This window comes from Pelodiscus sinensis, chromosome 5 (assembly GCF_052426305.1).
Source record: "Pelodiscus sinensis isolate ZL-2025 chromosome 5, ASM5242630v1, whole genome shotgun sequence".
In the NCBI taxonomy this organism is placed as follows: Eukaryota; Metazoa; Chordata; order Testudines; family Trionychidae; genus Pelodiscus; species Pelodiscus sinensis.
The window spans coordinates 25716727-25729266 of NC_143056.1; the positions used below are offsets into that span (position 1 = coordinate 25716727).

Sequence of the window (12540 nt, forward strand, 5' to 3'; positions counted from 1 at the left end):
ACATGGAATAAACTGCAAGAGACCACCATGTGCAGCCTTTCTCCTTTCATTACTTAGAAGTATAATCTCATACACCATCATGATCATCTAGTCTGAACTGCTGCACATTGCAAACTATAGAACCTCATCCATCCACTCCTGTAATAAATCCAAACTTTGGGTGATTACTGAAGTTCTCAAATCATGGTTTAAAAGACTTCAACTTCCAGAGATTCTACTAGAGAACAAAGAATCAGTTCTGTAAGGGAGAAAAGCATTAATAAATGTACTATTGTTCACTATACTAATTCTCTGAGATTTTTGCAGGAAATGTCCGCAGATGTGCAAAGTATTTTGAATCATTCATTCATATCACAATAACCCTCAGATAACTCAGCCCAGAGTGAAAAAAGTAATACTGTTCCCATTTCACAGAGAGATAAATTGTGACACAAAGACAGAAAAGAACTTTGCAAAATGACACAAAGTGGCAGAGGTGGGTATAGAATCCAGGAGTTCAGACTCCTAGTCTATGTGTAGACTACATGCCTCTGTCGTCAGAGGCATGTAGATTAGACACATAGGCAAAGTCAAATGAAGCCGCGATTTAAATGATCGCGGCTTCATTTAAATTTACATGGCTGCCGCGCTGAGCCGACAAACAGCTGTCGGCAGCTCCGTTATTCCTCGTGGGATGAGGTTTACCGGGGCTGCCAACAAAGGGCTTTGATGTCGGCAGGGGAGCGTCCAGACTAGCGCGCTGAGTGGACAAACAGCTGATCAGCTGTTTGTCGGCTCAGCGCGGCAGCCATGTAAATTTAAATGAAGCCGCGATCATTTAAATCGCTGCTTCATTTGACTTTGCCAAAACAACAAATCTACATGGCTCCGTCAATGGAGCCATGTAGTTTAGATGTACCCATAGTCTCCTAGTCTAAACATTGATGAATAGGAAAAAAACAGTGCAGAATTACAAACAAAAATAAGGAAAACCCTGTCCTATTTCTTTAACTCAAAAAGCTCCGATGGGACAAAGCCAAGTACAGAAGAAGAAATTAGGAGATAGCAAAGTTGACACTAACTGCTATCACCAGGGAACAGGAACAGCAGAAAATGCAGCAGACACTTTTGTCAACTACTGTAGAAAAAGAAAACTACAGCCACTCTAGGAAGAGGAGGACATGGAGCTAGACTTGGCAACTGCTGTGAGAATTGCTAATATGTGTGGCTGGCTGAGACAAGAATGAGCCATCTTGTTGGCACCTTTTCTGTCAGGAAAGGCAATACAAGCCAATATAAAGTGGATTAAGAGGATTTAAAGTACAAAAATAGTAAAACAAGCTGTTTTTTATTTTTTTAACAATAATTCAGAGAAGCGTTGAGTGAAATTTATGTCATTTAAAGTAAGGATGTCTCCGTGGGGGTGGGGGAGGGGAAACATGCCTTACTCTCTACCCCAGTAGACAAGAAAACCAACACAGTGCTCTGTCAAACAGGACTCGCAGTTTCAAAAATCCTGGATCCTTGCCCTCATCTTGAGGAGGGGGTAATGATGTCCTTGCCAACTCTTCATTAAAATCAGCTCTCTCCAGAAGATGATCTGTATATTGGCTACTGGGGAAGGGCAGGGAGTTTCCAAGGTTATCCAGTGTGGGGTTTCTTTGTTGTGGCAGAATTGAATCCAGGAGTCTCTGACAAACAGATGGGAGGGAACAAAGTAAAATATGAGCCATGGGGAATGGGAGAGGGTGAGTAGATAGTAGGTAGGCATTTGCCTTTGTCCTGAAAGAGGATACTGAATTTGGCTAAATTAATCAACAAAGTGCTTGTAAAGAGCATAACTGTACTTACTGTATTTGCTGTCACATATTCTTAAGCTTGATTTTTTCCTCTTCCTGTATCACTGTTTCTGGAAGAAGCCTTTGGTATCTCAGCAAAGAGCCTATGGAAAGGAAAACCTGGGGTAAATATGGACAGGTGGTCAGTGTGGAAATACTCTTAAAGAAATTTTGGTATGATGATATTCTCTCCCCAACTGTGCTTTATTTGCTATATTTTAGGAGGCTGATGCATGTTTCATTTGATTAGAATTAGAATAAGTACATTGATATTGCAATGAGTGTTTCTTCTTTTAATTTGAATGTCTTATAAAGTAATACATGTTATAGTTCATTAGGTTCTCATGGATTGGACATTTACAAGCTTTGGAAGCCTGTTTCATTGTTTTGCGGCTGTGCTTTCACCATTTGGGATTTGGTGCCCTGCATAATGAATAAATTACATTGAGACAATGGACACAACCATATGGGGGTAATTTGTAGTTGGACAGAAGGAGAGGGCTCCTGCACAGGTCTTAAAGGGAAGATCTGCCATCTTCAAAACTCCTTCTAATTTTTTCAATTATTTACTTTCAAAAGGTCTTTTACATCCTCAGTGTTTGTAGATAGGGGCTTTGAATAGCAGCAAGCTGGGGACCAGGCACAAAAGTGCTAATTTTAATTGCAAGGCTTCTTAGATGCAGATGAGTTGGGATACACTGATTAACACCTTCACTGCTGAGGAAGGTGCAACAACCCTCAGCAAATGGAATCTTTATGTTCAGAGAGGTTATTTTAACCCTCCTTAGCTGTATGTTCTCTATGTAGCATAGGAAAATAATATAGAGAGACTTTGGGCACAGCTTCAACTTACCATTGGCAATAAAGTCTAATTGCTCTCTAGTCATGAGATCCCAAGTTTTTACCCCCAAACACAAACATAATGCAGTTGTAAAACATAGTTCAATGACTTATACCAGTATGAGCCAGGAGAATGGGGGAATCACGTTCCACCCAAAAGCACTGCAGTTATAGCCTTAAAACCTTTCTAAAAGCTCAAGGACCAATTAATGATATCCACCTTTACACAGGTAAGAGGGTGAAGGGGGCCAAAATTGCAATCTATAGTACAAACACAAACTATTAATCACAGAATTGCTGTCAGTGAATGCTGTGCTCCTGAATATGATTTAAGCCATACATAGAGTGGGTATAGTGGGGGGATGAAAACATCCTTGCTTAGTTCTACCAGTGTGCCTGCAACTCCTCTTCTAATTCAGTCCTGGCTGGCTCTGCTTTGAGCTAAAACTTATTTGTAAGGAAAAGCTATTATTAAGGTATTTTAAACACTTTTTCTCACTGCATAGGTGACCATATTTCCCTATGTTGAATATGGGCCACATAGTAAAAATTATTCCTACTCAAGCAGGTTCAGTACTAATCAGAACTATGCCATACAAATGTTCATATTAACATCTAGTTGACTGAGCCCCTGCTAAAAAGAAATATTGTGTAGCTGAAGTCTTTTTATTTACCTTCTTATCTTTAAGGAGAGTGCCACACACATTCCTGTACACATCTCACAGGGGGAGGAGGATGACCTAACCTAGCCCGCCATACCCAGTGCTCTCCACCCTCCATCCCTGGCTGGGCCCTGGGGTGGACCTCCTCTCCTGGTACTTTATGCCACATCTTCTCAAGGCAACATGTGAGGGGCATACAGAGTCACAACCCTCCTCCCCAGATTTCTGTCAGGGTTCACACTAGAATGTGGCCAGCAGCAGCCTTTCAGCACTGTGTGGGAAGGAAAGGATGGGAGCTGCTTCCAGATGAAGAGGGTTGGGGTGGGAGTCGGGATGGCATGGCCTGTGTTTTCCCAGAGGTCATCTCTTCCCTCCAGACCCCTCCTCCCCCAATCCCTTATGGCTAGAAGCAGCTTGTCCCATCCTGCCCACACAGTGTAGGAAGGCAGCTACCACACACCTCCAAGCCACTGCTGACCACTGAAATAATCCAGCAGCTTCCTGTCCTCTTGCTACAGCATAGAATATATTGAGCACCAAAGCAAGACGTGTGAGATGTGTTCACACAAGCATGTTACTAATAGATGTTTCTTTAAGACCACAGATGCTGCTTTTTTAATAAAAGTAGCATCATTTTTTTTCGTCGGGACACTTTAGCTCTTTTCCTCAGAGCTGCTTGACTTGTTATAACAACTTCCTATTTCCTTTGCAGTTTTCCTTCTATCTGTATTTTTTTTCCAAATTTTGTTCTATTTGTGGCTCTCCCAAGTGTTTTTGCATAGTACCCCAAAATACAGCCCCCTTTCTCACATGTGAACCCCATTACTGTACTAGGTACAATACAGAACTCAGGCTTTGCCTTGTGAGTGTGGATCAACTTGTGTTGGTTACTGGGTCTTAGCAAAATTATTTAAAACTGAAAGAGAAAACTTCTGTGAAAATTAGTGTGTCCAATTTCAGCTACTAGTTCTCTGCATTCTGTTTGTATACATGTCCTCATTAAGAAACAGTGCTTGCTCTGTAGACAAGATTTTTTTTGTGGTGGTCTTGTTTTCTTGTCAGCCACCCAGACCACCTACAAAGTAATATCAGCAATGCAATTCTATGCGAGTAAATGCTTCCCAAAGGAAAATTCTCAAGGCCAAGAAATAAGTATTTAATCACCATCTTTTAAATATGACATAATCCAGATTGACCCTTAGTGTTAATGCCATTGGAGCATGATCGCAGAGAGCAAAACAAGCAACCCATTTTCATATCTATAAGCTCAGTGTATAATCCATTGCATAGTGAAACAGAATCAATTCAAGAATGACAAAAATGACAATGGAAAAGAAGGAATATATATAACCAGCCAGAATGGGCACTGTCCTTGTTTGATGCCCTTTTCTTAAGGGTGATGCTCATTTTTGATTATTTGGATTTCTCTTCAGACATAACTTGGGCCTGGTTGGTGAGCTCCACCCAGAATGATTGGTTAGGTGTCCAAGGAGCCCATCACACGACAGAGAATCTATAAAAATTAAATTGCAGCAAGGGAGATTAAGGTTGGGTATTAGGAAAAAGTTCCTAACTGTCAGGGTGGTTAAGCACTGGAATAAATTACCTAGGGAGGTTGTGGAATCTCCATCACTGGAGATTTTTAAGCGCTGGTTAGACAAACTTCCGTCAGAGGCAGTCTAGATAATTCTTAGTCCTGCCATGAATGAAGAAGACTGGACTAGGAGACCTATCAAGGTGTCTATGAAAAACTGTTATAGAGGACTCAATATCTAGTAAGTGATAAAATCAATTTAGATCCAAATTCGTTGCCATAAAATGCATTTCCTCATTCACCAGTCTGATGAAGAGCCAGTGAATTGAGACAATGCCCTGATACAAAATCAAGACAATGCCCTTTCTTTTGGTATGTCAGTTGATCTCTATTTAGGGTCCTTGATCTATTATTTTCTCCTTCTTTAGTTTCACGTTACAACCTCTTCAATTTTTAAAAGCCCTTGGGGTGACAAATCTATTGCCTCTAGACTAGCAGGAATATCTGGAAGGATCACTTCAGTCATCTCATGAAATTGAGTACATTTGGCCTAATTCTGCTCCTATTAAATCTTTTTCAAGATCTTTAATAGTTATGGGGTTGCATACAATCGTAAGTGAAGAAAGAAAATGGCTGAACATCTTGTTTAGAAAATGCAGACACTGTCTGAAAACTTGATCACTAACATAATTACTTGCTAAGAAGATGAGGAACTGCCAGCCAGGTAAGTGAGTACACATAGAGCTGCAGTGTGTCTCTTAGAAATCAATGACATTTCTCCAGGATTTGGCCCTTAGTTTAGATAATAAAAAATACTATTAGAAATCCCATTCTCTACCTTCCCAGTTTAGTAGCTTCTGCCTCTAGCCATCATTAGATATCAGGTACCCCATAGGTATCAATTTTTTAATCCTTCGTAAGCTAATAGTATAATTGTGCGTTCCTTTCCATTGTTAATGAGTCCCTATGGAGCAAATCCTATAATCCACATGTTGTTGCTGAACCCAGTTGTCTTATCCTGCTTAAAATGCTAACTTAGAATACAAGATCTTGACACTTTGAAAGGTATCTAGATGGGGAAGTGCAAATAGACACTGGCTTATTGTTCTGGTTTTAGGTCACCAATGTGAAGGGGACAAAGACATCACACAGTGAATCAGAATCACTATCCTCTGTAAAAGAGAGGAGTCCAGCATAAACCACAGTGGTGTTATGGGTCAGGAGTGAAATGCACTATAATAGATGTAGTAAAGAGGTCTGTATAGGTCCTACCCCCACTAAGTCTGAATCTTAACATCTGACTGCTTGAATTGTCCTATTCAGCAGTAAGAGGAAAGAATATGGGAATGTGGCCTCAAAATTTGTAATAATTTCTCCTTCAGGTGGTGACTGAATAATCTCTGTTAATTCTTGTTTCTTTTACCTCATCATTAGGGCCCAACATATGGGTTGTTTATTCTGCTATGATTCTCTCCTCCTTATGGCAAGGAGCATCGTAACCTATTCAGTGCTTACTCTGAGTAATAGCCCAGATCTTGAAACTGTTCTCTAAAGTTAAACCTAAATCATAAAGTAATGATGAACTTTTCTTTCCTATGGCTACTGGACTGTCAACATTTCATGTCCCTCAAGCTTTTCTTCAGGACACTTGAGAGGAAAATTGAAGAGAATCCCTTTTATAAAAAAAAAAGTGTGAAAAAGCTGGCATTATTGTGGCTGGGCTGCCTCTTTGAGGTACGCCTTGCACTGCAGAGGAGCAAGGTCTGCTGAGGAGCATTCATTGCCATAGCATTACTTTAAATTCAGTTTAATCTCTGTCTGCACAGGTTGTACAGGAGACATTAATGGTGCAATTAGCTAGATTTAATACTAGAGCTTGGCTTAAACCACAAAATTCACATCCAAATTTTTCCTAAATCGAGGTTTGTTTGATGCTCATCTCTACTTAATAGTGAGTGGAATACGATAACCAACATGAAATCTCATATTCTGTCTTTAATAAAAATATAATTATAAGCTCATATATTATGCTAACTCACAGTGCCTGAGGCTGTATACAGTGCTTTGTAATTATTCTTTAAACAAAAGACATCTTGGGACTCCATTAACCACTTGACCATAGTAACATTCCTGTACGTGGGGCAAAATTCACATCGGGTACCAAGTATATTACTTTGAAGTGGTAATGTTGCATTCAGAGGTACACCACTGATGTTTCACTGCAGCACAGAACCTTCAGAGCAACCTAGCAATTAAACTGTTCATGGGATTTAAAATTGCATGAAAAGAAAAAGGAATAGAATTTAATTTAATACTGTAGCATGAATAGTATGACCTCTCCTACTAATCTTAAAATTGAGAAACTTTCAGATACACTGTCCACCTCCCTCACGTGGATTATGCAGTATCATATCAAAGATTGCCACCAATTCAAGCATTCTTCCAGTACAGAAAACTGATTGTGAAAAGTCTTGAAGATTGCATTAATTTTGAGTCCTTACAAGTGTCTCTTCTGTAGCCAAACCTACATTTCAGAGCTGGGGTGACCTCTTACTGGAGTAGGAGGAAAAGTGTTAATGAAAATGTGTTCAGTGAACTGTGTCTCTCAGCTCCAGGCAGGTCCATATTGTCAAACATCAGAAGAGGCTGGAAATGAGTGACATGTGTCTTCAAGACCAGAAATGACAGTGACCTTTCAGCTAAGCGAGGGTGTTATACATCACAATTAGGACCATAAATGAGCTGTTAATTTGTATACCAGCCACACTCTTCTCTGTTTCATCATCTGACATTGGTTTACATTTTATTTTCAGCCTTTCCTGAATCAATGTATAGTAATTCCTTTCCTTTGAATTTTTGGAGGTGCTCCAGATGTACAGCAGAGATATTCAGAGAATTTTCCTGAATATCTTCATTATTTGATTTGTCACATAGTGTGGGGTGCTACAGGGCTTGAATACAAAGCTCAAAGCTCCTGAGCAAGAGTCTTATGCTCTCTACCACTACACTTTTCTTTCCTGCAAAGTCAGTCAAAAGGCAAAGTCAGTCAAGGCAACTGCTGCTAATACCTCTCTCCCAGAGGACATTGTCACTGACTAATATGGGTCAGGTAACTAGCAACAGAGTGCTGATTGGACGGTACTGAGCATAAAGTCCCACACCTTCTCTGAGCAGTTGTTTGCTAGGCCAGTTGCTGACCAGTCCCTTAGGCCAAGTTCTTGCCTAGTTCCTACTCTTTGCTCCTATTACCACACCTTGATAATTGGTGCTAGTTCCTGCTCCCTTCCATTTCTGGCTCCAGCTAGTGTTCTTTGTTCCTGGCTCCTGCTTCCTTGCCCTAAATTCAGTAACTGACCCAGCCATTAACCCTTTGAGTGGCTCCCAGTTCTGACCCTGGCATTGACCATTAGCTCAGATCAGCTGCTATGGGCCTTAACATATAGAGTTACTTTGACAGCAGTGTCCTGGAATGAAAATAGTGTTTTCAAGTTCAAGGTAAAAAAGAAATGAATACATCTTCTATCGGTATTTTTGATATCCAAGATCTCCACATTTCGTAGCCCTGAACTCAGCTTTTCTCACAACTTTGCTTTCCTTTTAGACATAATTTATAGTTCACTTCTATGGTACTACCTTTAAGTTTACCCATATTACATTGTGCCAGTGATGTGTACTTTAACAGAGGTCCCAAGTATCAGTCCCATGAAGACGAGGAATAAAACATGGCCCCTGCTCATTTACAGCAAGTCAGACAAAAATAAAGGGTTCTCCTGTGTCTTCCTTGGCTGTATTCTCACAGGTAACTGTGGTTTAAAGAACACCTCCATTTGATGAAGTAAGAAGAACATGGGCTGGAACAGGAATGAGGTGTACTGGTAGTTCAAATTAGAGAGCCTAATTCGAACTACCTACTCCGTGCCGCGTGTAGCCACAGGCACGGAGTCCGCACTAACGGGGATTAAAAAATGGCAGCGCCCGGCAAGATGCAAAAGAAGCCCGGGATATTTAAATCCCGGGCTTCATTTACAACTTCAAATGCCTACATTACCCACCCTAGTTCGAACTAGGGTGGCAGTGTAGACATACCCTAAGTGACTTTCTCTTATTTCTGTTTCCTGCTAGTTCTACTCTTCCAAAAAGTAACACGCCCCATAATCTGAGTTATTTTATATAAATAGGTACGTGGCACTTGCCCTAGAGTTAGTGATGAACACAGTCAGGGTATGTCTACACTACAAAGTTAATTCGAACTAACGGACGTTAGTTTGAATTAACTTTCATAGGCGCTACACTAGCGCTCTGCTAGTTCGAACTTAATTTGAACTAGCGGAGCGCTTAGTTCGAGCTAGGAAAACCTCATTTTACGAGGATTAAGCCCTTAATTCGAACTAGTGGGAGACTAGCCCTCCCCAGGTTTCCCTGGTGGCCACTCTGGCCAACATCAGGGAAACTCGTCTGCCCCCCTCCCGGCCCCAGAGCCCTTAAAGGGGCACGGGCTGGCTATGGTGCCCGTGCCAGGTGCAAGCCTGCCAGCACCCAGCCAGCAGACCCTGCACCTGGCACGGCTCAAGCCAGCCACCCGATGGCCCCCAGCCCTCCCCCTCTTCCCGGGACCAGGCTGGCAGCTCCCGGGAGCTTGCCCAGGACCGCAAGATGCGGGCACCCGCCTGGTCTAATGCGGACATCGTGGACCTCATCCACGATCTCCGCACTAGGCACAGGAAAGTGGCCAGCTAGGGCAGGAGAGCTGCCAGCCTGGCCATTCAGGAGCAGGTGTGCCAGAGACTCAAGGGGGTCCACTGAGACCCCCGATCCTGAGCCCTGAGCTTACAATGGCCGTCCTGGGTCAGACAAAAGGTCCATCTAGTCCAGTAGCCTGTCTGCCGACAGCGGCCAACACTAGGGACCCTGGAGGGGATGGACCGAAGACAGTGACCAAGCCATTTGTCTCGTGCCATCCCTCTCCAGCCTTCCACAAACCTTGGCCAGGGACACCACTCCTACCCCCTGGCTAATACCACTCCATGGACCCAACCTCCATCACTTTATCTCACTTCTTTTTAAACTCTGTTCTAGTTCTAGCCTTCACAGCCTCCTGCAGCAAGGAGTTCCACAAGCTGACTCTTTGCTTTGTGAAGAACAACTTTCTGTTACTAGTTTGAAGCCTGCTACCCATTCCTTTCCTTTGGTGTCCTCTAGTCCTTCTTTATGGGAACTAAGGAAGAACTTTTCTGTATGCACCCTCTCCACCCAACTCCTGTTTTTAGAGACCTCTATCCTGTCCCCCCTCTGTCTCCTCTTTTCTAAACTGAAAAGTCCCAGTCTCTTTAGCCTCTCTTCATATGGGACCTGTTCCCAACCCCTGATCATTTTAGTTGCCCTCCCCTCTCCCAGCCTCTCTCTTTCCCTCTCCCACCTCCTTTTCCCAGTCTCCCCGAGTTTTGTTCAATAAAGACAGATTCCATTTTGGAAGACACGTTATCTTTATTTTGTACATCAGGAAGGGAGGCTAGGGAAGGGTAAGTGGAAGGAGGTGAGGAAGGAATGGGGTACGAGCCCCCGATGGGGAGGACTGGGCTGGCTCTGCGGGCTTCTGGGGGTGGAAGCTCTCCTGCAGCCCCCCAAGTGCAGCCGGGCTGTTGGCCGAGTGCTGTGATGTGCCCAGTGTGGGTACTCTGGGCACTCCAAGCCAGGACTGCTTTGCAAGTGGGGCACCCCTGAGAACTGTCTGTCCGGGGTGGGGGTCGGGACCCTTTAAGCACAGCCCTCGGCTAGCCTGAGACAGCATCTCCACGCTCTAAGTCCTCCTCTGATGCCCTGCCGGCACTGCTTCGGCCATCCTTAACCTCTGTTCAGGGTCCACTTAATGTGGACATGCTAGTTCGAATTAGCAAAACGCTAATTCGAACTAGTTTTTTAGTCTGGATCCGTTAGTTTGAATTAGCTTAGTTCGAATTAACGTTGTAGTGTAGACATACCCTCAGACACTATAGAGGAGCCTTTATGGGCTTGTCTACACTTGAAATTTAATTTGGATTTAAGTCACAGTGTGAATTTAAAATGAAAAACCTATTCTGGAAGAATTCCATGTTTGAATTTTCTGATTGCTAAATAACTGTTCTGGAATAATTATGTATAATCGAGCCCATGAATTTGGACATTCAAATAGTTTCAGAGATATATTTGAACATCTTCAGTTCCTTCCTCTTGGAAATCTAAAATAGGTTCTGGGACACTTCCTTACTCTTTTTCTGGAACTTCGCCACCATAAACTAGAAGGTAAGCTAGAACAATCAACAGGACAGATCCCACAAGCTCTGATAGTCACTATGGTGCCTGGGTCAGACCAAGTCACAATATTGTGTGCAATATAACTATGCCTTGGAAGAGATTCCTAAAAATGCTAAAATTCACTGCCAACTCTTTTCTATCATAATTTCTGTGTGGCAGGTAAAAGCTTACTTATATGACTAATCTTAAGTATAAGATTTGTGTGTTTTCAGCTTTTTAAAAAGTGTGTGTTTGTTGAAGGACATTTTGAGGATTTGCTTATTTATAAACAATAACCCCCTGATGTCTCAGGGAAAGAAAACCTAATCTTTTGCAATACCATGAAAACTAAAATTAGGACATACTGTAGTTGGCCTATAAAAAAGTGCAGAACAAGAAAATTTTTTGAAAGCATTCTAAAATAAAATAAAAAAAGTTTTGCTTTACTTTCAAAAATCTCCTGGAAACTATTTTTTTAATAAGCAGATATTTTGGGGGGATAGAATGAAATGCAAATTTAGACTTTCAAATGTAAATTTCATCCAAGTAACATCTTTTTGAAAAGTAAATTTATGTTCTGTTGATTGGTTCTTTGGTATTTGGCAAGATTGTAAATAGAACCTCTGTTAGACATGACCAGGGGGAGATTGTAACATAAATAAAATATTAACCTAATTAAAGAGTATCTTTTCTGCCTTGATGAACCTTGTGAGGTCTTACACGTAAGTGCAAAAAAGACCCAAAATAGTTCTCCTTTGTAGAACGGATGGAAGCTGAGATTTTAAAAATTGTCATTTTCTTCACCATTAAATATCTCTAGTGGTCTTTCTAAGATAAAGGATCATTGTGGTTACTATTCCAAAAACTTTAATAAAAAGAGCTAGCCCTATATTTTTAAGTACAGATCCTGCCAACTTTGCATTGAGTAATATCTTTTTTTCCTAGGTAAAAGAGAACCATAATGCACCCCTCAGTAATGACCTCCAATTCAAGATGGACCGTTTGCTTTGGTAGTAGTTCAGCATAATAGAAAACCTGAGCCATTTGCTAACTAGTAGACATTCCAGATATTTTAGCTATGTGCCATTTTGCCAGTCTGCCACATTATTTCATTTGGAAAAGACACAATATGAACTGATAGCTACTCTCCCCAGATGCAAATAGTGTCTGTTGCTTTGAATTTTGGTGGTAAACTGGCATTTTGTCATTTCAGCTCATCGTATTGTTATACACAGACTAATGTGACATGCTTAACTGCTAGCTGCAAGCTGAATATTTAAAGTGGGATACACCTACAGTATTTGCAACTGGGAAAGCTGCAATCAGTCCTTAGAGCAGCTTTTCCCTGTAGAAAGGCACAACCTCCCTGTGTGAATTGTAAATTTTACTTGGGCTGATTTCCTCCTATATGTTAAGC

The 12540-nt window shown here is 41.7% G+C and overlaps 1 long non-coding RNA gene across 1 annotated transcript in view; it reads right to left on the bottom strand.

Moving 5' to 3' along the window:
* Window positions 1-813: 813 nt before the first annotated feature.
* Window positions 814-12540, bottom strand: part of LOC142829079 (uncharacterized) — a 32801-nt gene continuing 21074 nt past the window's right edge. Inside the window, exons 2-3 of the long non-coding RNA XR_012903308.2 lie at window positions 1831-1921; window positions 814-1670 (exon numbers count right to left, since the gene is read on the bottom strand). This is a non-coding gene — a long non-coding RNA (uncharacterized LOC142829079). The remainder of the gene's footprint in view (window positions 1671-1830; window positions 1922-12540) is intronic.